Genomic DNA, 9,197 nt, shown 5'->3' with positions numbered 1-9,197 from the left:
AAACTTCCTTAGGCAACATTGTTTGCCATTCTAATATGCACCCTTGTGCACAATATGAGATCATTTGAACAAACTATGCCATGAATGTGGCCATAAGATTGATCATTTGGCTTGAAAGCCATTGATCTCCACACTTGATAGCTCGTTTCTGAGAACACTTTTTTAAAATAATTGCCGTATTACAAGTTTGTTATTTTTCCTGGAAACTTGGTCCACATATAATGACACAATGCGAAGGTTTCCAATTTTTGATTTTTTGAATTTTTTATGCCCGTTTCAAAATGCGGTCAAAACGGCGGGAATGACCGTTCCTAGCTAGTGGTTGAATCTTGGAATTTTTTTGGTGTTTCTATGATTAAATAGATACTTATGTACCTAGAAATGATTTTTGGAAAAAATAAATAGCAAACTATGAGGCACCTACAATTCAAATTTGACCCGCTTCCAGCTGAATCGGCGGGAATTTGTCTTTTTCACCAGAGGTGGATCAAAACTTTTGACACCCAACCATTTTGTCAATTGTACATTAAATATGGCCTAGTATTTTAGAAAAATGATTTGGTCCAATTTTGCAACAATTATTTGGGAGGTCCTTCACAAAAAACCTCCTTTCGGGCACTCGAAAAATGGAAAATGGTTTTTTCGTCCAAAGAAAATGAAAACTTCCTTAGGCAACATTGTTTGCCATTCCAATATGCACTCTTGTGCACAGTATGAGATCATTTGAACAAACTATGCCATGAATGTGGCCATAAGATTGATCATTTGGCTTGAAAGCCATTGATCTCCACACGTGATAGCTCGTTTCTGAGAACACTTTTTTAAAATAATTGCCGTATTACAAGTTTGTTATTTTTCCTGGGAACTTGGCCACATATAATGACACAATGCGAAGGTTTCCCAATTTTTTGAATTTTTTTGAATTTTTTATGCCCGTTTCAAAATGCGGTCAAAACGGCGGGAATGACCGTTCCTAGCTAGTGGTTGAATCTTGGAATTTTTTTGGCGTTTCTCTGATTAAATAGGTACTTATGTACCTAGAAATGATTTTTGGAAAAAATAAATAGCAAACTATGAGGCACCTACAGTTCAAATTTGACCCGCTTCCAGCTGAATCGGCGGGAATTTGTCTTTTTCACCAGAGGTGGATCAAAACTTTTGACACCCAACCATTTTGTCAATTGTGCATTAAATATGGCCTAGTATTTTAGAAAAATGATTTGGTCCGATTTTGCAACAATTATTTGGGAGGTCCTTCACAAAATACCTCCTTTTGGGCACTCAAAAAATGAAAAATGTTTATTTTTGCAAAAAAAACTCATTTCTCACTACACCTTTTTGAAGATATTTATCTTTTTTCATGTTTGTTATTTTTTTCTGAAAACTCGTTCACATTTTGGTGACACAATGAGAAGGTTTTCTATTTTCTTTTTGAATTTCTCAGGTCATAAAATAGTTGTCATGACTTTAACATATTATTTTTAAACAACTATGACCAATTTAGATGGTCATAGCATCATACTGCATTCTGATTGGTCTGTAGACCCTTCACGCGGATCGTGCATCATACGCCGTCGGATGCTCGTGGATCCAACGGCTGTCCACACCAACCCCGAAACCCTAGCTGGTCATTTTCCATCCCCCCCCCCCCCCCCGCCTCCTTTCTTTCCCACCCCCACACCAACCCATCCATCTCCTCGCTGCCTCCTCCCTTCCAGATCTCCTCGCTGCCCGACGGAGAGAGAGAGCTGCCTCCTCCCTTCCAGATCGCCGCTGGCACCTCCCTCCGGCGGAGCTGGCCGCCGTCCATGGCCTCTCGCACGCCCTAATCCTCTCACCCCTCCCCTTCCCTCACCCAACCAAACCGCACGTCCATGGCCACATCCCAGCTCGATCTCGTCGGGAACGAGGCCACCTGCAACCACCGGCCTCCATCAATCCAACTATCCATCCATGCCCGCGGCAGCACTCCCACCGCCCGTGCTCCTTCCCCAGCACCGAGAGGCTTCGAGAGAGCCGAGGCGCGCTCCGAGCGGGGCGATCCACCATCCGTCCCAACCTCCTCCGCCCGCCTCCTTCTGTTTTCTGCGGGTCCTGCAGATGGCGGCAACGGGCGTCGGCGCCGGGTGCCTCGCCCCAGCGTCCGCCTACGCGCTGATCCGGCAACGGCGGCCCGGGCGTCCGCCTGCGTCGTCCGCACGTGGCTCCGGCGCGTCACGCGGGGCCGCTACGTCGTCGAGCTCAGCAGGGAGGACCCCGCGGCGCGCCCCGCGCAGCAGCAGCAGCAGCTGGCCCCGCCCGTCATGCCCGGCTTCCTCGCGCCGCCCCTGCCCGCGCCTGCCCAGTCGCCGGCCCCGACGCAGCCGAGACGGACTTCAGGAAGGCGCTGGACTCGGCGTTGTTCCGGCGATGGCTGGAGAACCTGCAGGCGGAGAAGGGCCTGCTCGCCCACGGGAAGCTCAGCCTCCGGCAGATCCTCATCCAGGTGCGGTCCTAGTGCTTCCCCCCTCCCTCTGAATCGAAATGTTTGAGCTGGTACGATTTCCTTGGGGAATCTGTCTGTCGACGGCGCATTTGAAATATACTCTGCAATGTGTTGCAGGGGGTGGACATGTTTGGCAGCGCGTGGGGTTCCTCAAGTTCAAAGCCGACATCGTCGACGAGGAAACCAAAGCCAAGGTGATCACAATGTCCCAGGATTCTATCTCCTTTTACTGGCAGTAGTAACAATTTGCGATTCATACAATTTTAAGGTGTTTCTCCAACTAAAATAGATGTGACCTTGTCATGTCTAGTTTGTTATCTATGTTAAGATTGCTTAGACACAAACAGGGTTTGGAGTATGAGTAAGTGGAGACCATAAGGTAGGTGCAGATATGATAGAACCGGGTGAGGAGCCGCGATAGACCAGGGCAGGCAGTATATGTGCTTCACCAGGGTTTGCCAAATCGTTTGTGTTAGCATGATGGATTTAGAGCTAGTTAATTGACATGATCACGAAATCTTTGTTCTAGACAGTTCCTAAATAATCATCGGTACTCTGTCTTACCTATTAAAATTAGTATGTATTGTGGATTTTCGTTCATCTTATTGATCTACAATATATTTAGATTCCAGGGATTGTCTTTGCAAGAGGGCTTGCTGTTGCTGTGTTGATTCTTTTGGAGTCCAAAGGGCAAACTTATGATGTTCTCACTGAACAGGTATATATATTACTGTGATTTGCAGTGAATTGTTGCATATGCGAATAGTAATATTGTGTAGCTTGATTATTTGTATTCAACTATGTGATGCATGAGGAGAAACGGGTTGTTGCCCACAGCACGCTGCGGCGACGTCTTCTCCTCTCTTCGTGGGTGCTCGCCGGTCCACGCTGCCACCCATCAATGTTGACAAGTCACCATCTAAAAGGTTGTCCGAGGAGGTATAGCCGAATCCTGAATCTGATTGATGTATTCTCATACACCTTTAGATTTCTTTTTCTTTACGTTTACATAGTTTCAGTTACTTGTTACAGAAACTGCTGGTTTCGAACACTAGCAAGCTCCTGGCATGGACAAGACAGAAGTGGGAAGGCTATTGCTGCTCCATGCTCCCGGCTTGACTTAAATATATGGACCTGATTATCTTGTTTCTGTGCCGATTTACTTGTTTCTGTCTTACTTTGCCTAGTGTTCAAACCAGTTGGTCTGTTAGATTTTGAATGGCAAGTCGATAGACTCCGTTGCTCCATCTGTACATAATTCTGTTTGTGTTCGTTGTAGTGGTAATTATGGCTTTAATAGTTATTGAAGATTGCACCTGTAAATCTAGATCTACTTGGATCCTGGTGGCTTCTTTTGCCAAGCAATATCATGTGCTTATTAGTTGCAAGCTGTATTGGTTCGCTCTGCTGCCATGTTAATTCTGCAACATATTTGGTTTTGTCTGATTAAAAAATTGGTCATGCTCACGAGCAGTATATATGCACTTGGTTGGTTCGTTGTTGGCAGTTTAGCTACACAAACTGACTGACATTGCACAATAAAATGTAGCAGATTTGCTAGCAATCCTTCTTTCTCTCGTATAGAAGTACATGCTATCTAACGTGAGCAAAATCATTGCGTAACTACAGGTACATCATATGACTAATTTACACAGAATACTGATACTCGACCCCATGCATTCAGTTTCAGAACTTGAAACTAATTAACCTGTGGAAACTAACCTGACTAGTAGCTTCTCTGGCTTCCAGTTTACAACTTCTAGGATATCAATCATTCATTCTCAAGTTGCTGCTGGTAGCTACAAGTCGCCTTTTTCTGGAATTTTCATGTTCTTTTTTTGTGTGTATATGCCTTCCTCTTCGATTTCGAGCTTGTGATTGAGGTCAATTGATGGTGGTGGTTGTGTGATGCAGATGTTCGGGGTGGTGGAGAAGGAGATGGAGTACCGGGTCGAGTTTTTCAACCGGTGAGTGATGAGCCTTCTAGCTGCTGTACTACCACCAGTCCACCACCTGGGTGGGGCTTGTGAGATCAGATCGCTTGTGAGATCAGATCGCTGATTGATGCAATGAATTGTGGTTATTGCAGGCAAATTTGGGGCTGAGGAAAGAAGACGAGGAGCAACTTCTCCCTGGTCTGGTCGTTGGAACTTCAGGACAAGGTACGTAGCATCCCCATCTCCCTCCCTCTCTTTCTCTGCTTACAAATGCCGCTAAATTAAGGAATATTTGATGCAAATCCTGGCTGTGTAAGGAATTCAAGAGGGATTTGTATGAACAAGACCAGTTTTTTTAGTTAGTACCAAACAGAGAAGATGCGGTCCAGATTGGCCAATTTTGCTGCTACCACATGGATTTGTATCTATGCAACCATCTTCCTACTGTTTGTGTTGTTTGGATTGCAAGAAATTCAGCTTTGGGTGACCTGCACTTAGTTTAATTTCTTTGAATAATCAACTGTATTGTTTCTGTATTGTTTTGCTGCTATATTGTTTCTCACTCATGATTGATCTACTCCCAGGTGAAGGTTTTCAAATGTTGAAGGAGGAGGACAATAGGAACTTCTGTGATGTCTTGTCATCTATTTTCTTTTCTTTGTTGTAGAATAGTTCTGTTTGGCACTTACTGGTTGGATGTAAAGATATGTACTGCTAGAATGAATGCATGTAACTATATTTTGGGCTCCTATAATATTTCATGTTGCTTTGAAAATGTATCGGAACTGGGCTAGGCCCAAGATAACTTGTAGTGTGATGTGTTGTAATGTCAATGGCATAATAAAAGAAGTTGGATTGGATCAATTATTTCGGCCCAGCCCAAGATATATTGAACAATTATTTTTGAGGGGAAAACTTGAGAGGCCCAGCAAAGAAATGGCCCAGAGAAAACAAGACCAAAAAATCTGTCAAAAGGGATAGGCAAAGAAATTTAAAAGGCCGAATTACTGGGCCAGGCCCATGTAGCTAGTGAAAATTAACAGAAATAAATATATATTGAAAAGGTCGAATTGTTGGGCTCGGCCCATGTAGAAAATCGAATTGGACCGGGCTGAATCTTGTGCCACATCAGCTTGCCACGCTGGATGCCTACGTGGCCTGGGGGAGGTTGCTAGTGACCAAAACACCACAGTAGTAATATTTTGGTCGTAAACGTCTTTGACCATTCCAGAAGAAAGGTCGCTATAGTCAGTTTACGACGCCCAGCTTTTGACCTTCTGTTTTTTGTCACAAAAAGGTCATAAATGGAAATTTGTGACCTTTCAGTGACCAATAGTGGTGGTCATAAGTTGACATATTTCTTGTAGTGGCACTCCAAGTCCATCGGGTGGCTTCCCTTCCAAAAATAACTTCTCCAGTTGATTTTGTTTTTTTACTCCATCTGATATTCCTTTTCCTCGAAACACTGAAATAGGCATAAAACAGCAAATATGGGTTGGGCCTCCGGTTAATAGGTTAGTCCCAAAAATAATATAAAAGTGGAAAATAAAGCCCAATATTGCCTAAAATAGTAGATAAAGTAGCATGGATGCTTCATAAATTATAGATACATTGGAGACGTATCAGCATGCCATATATTACATCAAAAGTTGGTGAGGATACATTTGTTTCCATAACTCGGAGAGGGTTTGCATGATTCACTATCAAACAAAAGTAGCAAGTACCGCCCACACAAGACAGTGCACTAGCCCTAAGATGGTTTGATAACACACATCGTTCTAGTAATTGAACATAGGGAAATGCAAACTACCTTGAAGGATTAGCGCGACCAACTATTTCTTGTCATCGATCTCTCAGTCAATGACCACAGCACGGACAGCGGCATGGGAATCGATCTCTGGGGCGATGTCCACAGGACTGACCGCGACATCGGAATCGATCTCTGGGGCGATGTCCACAGGATGGACAGCGGCATCGGAATCGATCTCCGGGGCGATGCCAACAGGAAGGGCCGTGACATCAGAATCATCAAGGACGTTCACCGGCACCTGCACAACCCTAACATATTAGCAAGCACATTGCAAATAATCAAAAACCACAACTATGGTAATAAGCCATTATTTTTACCTTGTGCAGCTCACCGGGGGATCTCATCCTCCAAGGGCCATCTCCTTGTCCTTGATGGGGGCCATCACCTTGCCAGGGGAATACTGCTTCTCAACGGCGACTATCTCCTCAAACTCGGCCTTGAGCCTCGCATAGGTGGCCATCAGAGTTCTTGGGGTAGGCACGGTGGGGCCCTTGCTGTTCTTCCAACTTTCTTTGAGGAGTTCGTCCGCCAACGTCGTCAACTCTTCGGCCAGTGCTTGTTTCTTGGAGTTCTTCGTCTCCATGGGTTGGCCCGCCAACATGGTCAACTCGTTGGTCGGTGCTCGCTTCCTATAGATCGCTGTCTCCAGTGGGTTGTCCGCCGGCAACTCTTTGCCTAGTGCTCCAGGATCCATCAATGAACTGACAAACAAAAAGCAATCAAAAGGAAACCACAATCGCAATGAAAACGGGAAAAGAATAGGATGTGAGAATCGGTCGGTGCTTCGCAAAAAGAAGATTCTTGGAATGAAAATATAGCAGCATAACTGATTCGCCCACCTTTCCTTCGTCGGTACGGAAGAAAAATGGCAGAAGTGAGTAGCCTGGAGTGAGGTTTTCTTCAAGAAAGGGAAGAAAGGGCTTGAACGAGCATTCCAGTTAAATGATGGTTGCTTCGTCCATTCCAACTTGGAGGCCACCTTAACACTGCTGGTAAAGGTGTGGGTTTTGTGATATGACGGGTCATGACGGCCACAACGGGGTGACAGGTGAGTCTCGACTGTAGCACCTCGCTGTGATTTGGTGGATGGCACGCGGGCCCGGATGCTTTGAAATGTCCCGCGTGTAGATAGAGCGGCTAGTCATATAGGAGTGCTTAATATTGTGCACCGCGACCAAGGCGGAGAGGAAAACAAGAGAACTACGTAATTAATGCATGAGTTTAATTAGGGTAGTTTTGTAAAGTATGAGATACATTCCTCCAATCACAAAATGCCTTGGTTCATGAGATTTGAGATTTGAGCCCTATAAACCGGAAGGGAGGGAGTACTGCACGCGGTGTAGTCTAGTCACTTGTTGAAATCTCTAGAAAGGCAAATACTCCTTTCTGGTTTACAGGGCTATACTACTCCCTCCGTCTAGGTGTGTAAGTCATCTTACGAAAACCAAATAGTCCCAAAACACTTAGGCGCGGTGCATTAACTTCTACCTTGTTTCTTGTTTCTTGACATGTCAACCAATAAGGGATGAGAGGTGTGCATGCTTTTAATGACTTGCAATGGCTAGTTCATTGCATGCAATGCTATTAATTAGCAAATAAACATTGGTGACCCCAGGAGGAAACGGTGCTAAGCGCGTGGACCTATGCAGAATGAGTATCAACCAATAGATGATGGAGTTTAATTGTTAAACAATAGCAATTTTGTCTCATGCAAGAGCCTGGCTAGTATATGTGTGCTCCAAGGCACCGCACCACGCGAGCGTTCGCAACTGCCACGTTCAGGTTGCGCTTGGCTCTTCACCTCTTCGAGAAGACGAACAATGATGTTACTCCTACTTCTACAGTATCGAATCCACTGCTGCATGTCCGTCCACCTAGTGCGGGAGGGATAGCGTGTAGCGAAAGCTTCTACTTACTGCTCCTGCCTTTGCGTCTATGACAGGTGGGCCCAATAGGTTGTTGGCCCTCTTGTCATGCAGCCAAAGGCAGGTGCAGTTAAGGCACCGGAGCTCAGTCATGCCTGATAAGGATCTCAAAGTGTATCACGAGGCGAGAAGCATAAATACCACCATAAATAACACATTTCGAACGGTTAGTGTATAACCGTTGTGCAACATAGCTCCCAAACTAAAAAGTCCTATCACTTAGAAGAGTATGGCGTAATATAGCAAGATCAGGTGAACTAAGAATTCCACTCTCCCATCTACCAGTCAAACACCTCCCAAAAAATAATGAATAATAGGGTAAAATGAGAAAAATGCAAACTAGCAACTCTAGCATTAGAGACTCATCTTGTCTCTCCCACAGTTACGTCCATCACAAAGTCCTCAAAATCTCTAGTGTGTGGTTCTAGTGGGCTCCCCTCATTAGCGATTTTGCATACTTGACTAAATCTATCAAGTGTTATTTCATAAGATTCATCATAGAGGTGAAACGATATGGTAGGTGGGTTGCTCCTAGACATGAATCAAAAAATTTGCACAAAACTATAAGTGGGAGCATCTCCAACAGGCGCCGAACGCGGCACGTGAAAAAAACTGGTTTCTCGCGCGTGCTTCGGCCAGTTTGGCGCGGCGCGTAGCGCTGGCTCCAGCAGCCGCGCTAAACTGCAGCACGCGCGCACCGCTCCAGCTGCGTGCAAGAATACAGCGCGCGTGACTCGTCGGGCATTTTAACATATATGGCATTTTGGACACAAAATGAGTTTGAAACATTCATCAAAATGCAATGAACATGTGAAATTTGACACAAACAAGTTCATGAATAAAAGTTCATGCCCACAAGTTCATCCAACCAAGTTCAAAATGCAAACTAAAGTTCAAGACACAAAAAAGACACATCAATCCTCTTCCTCGTCTTCGTCCTCATCTTCTGAAGACGATTCTTCCGCCTCCGAAGATGAATCTTCCTCCCTCATCTCACCATGCACCGCATCACGTGAAGCTCCAATGGTGTTGGCAAGATC

Source organism: Triticum aestivum, chromosome 4B (genome assembly GCF_018294505.1).
Source record: "Triticum aestivum cultivar Chinese Spring chromosome 4B, IWGSC CS RefSeq v2.1, whole genome shotgun sequence".
Taxonomy (NCBI): Eukaryota; Viridiplantae; Streptophyta; class Magnoliopsida; order Poales; family Poaceae; genus Triticum; species Triticum aestivum.
This window is presented reverse-complemented; position numbering follows the sequence as displayed.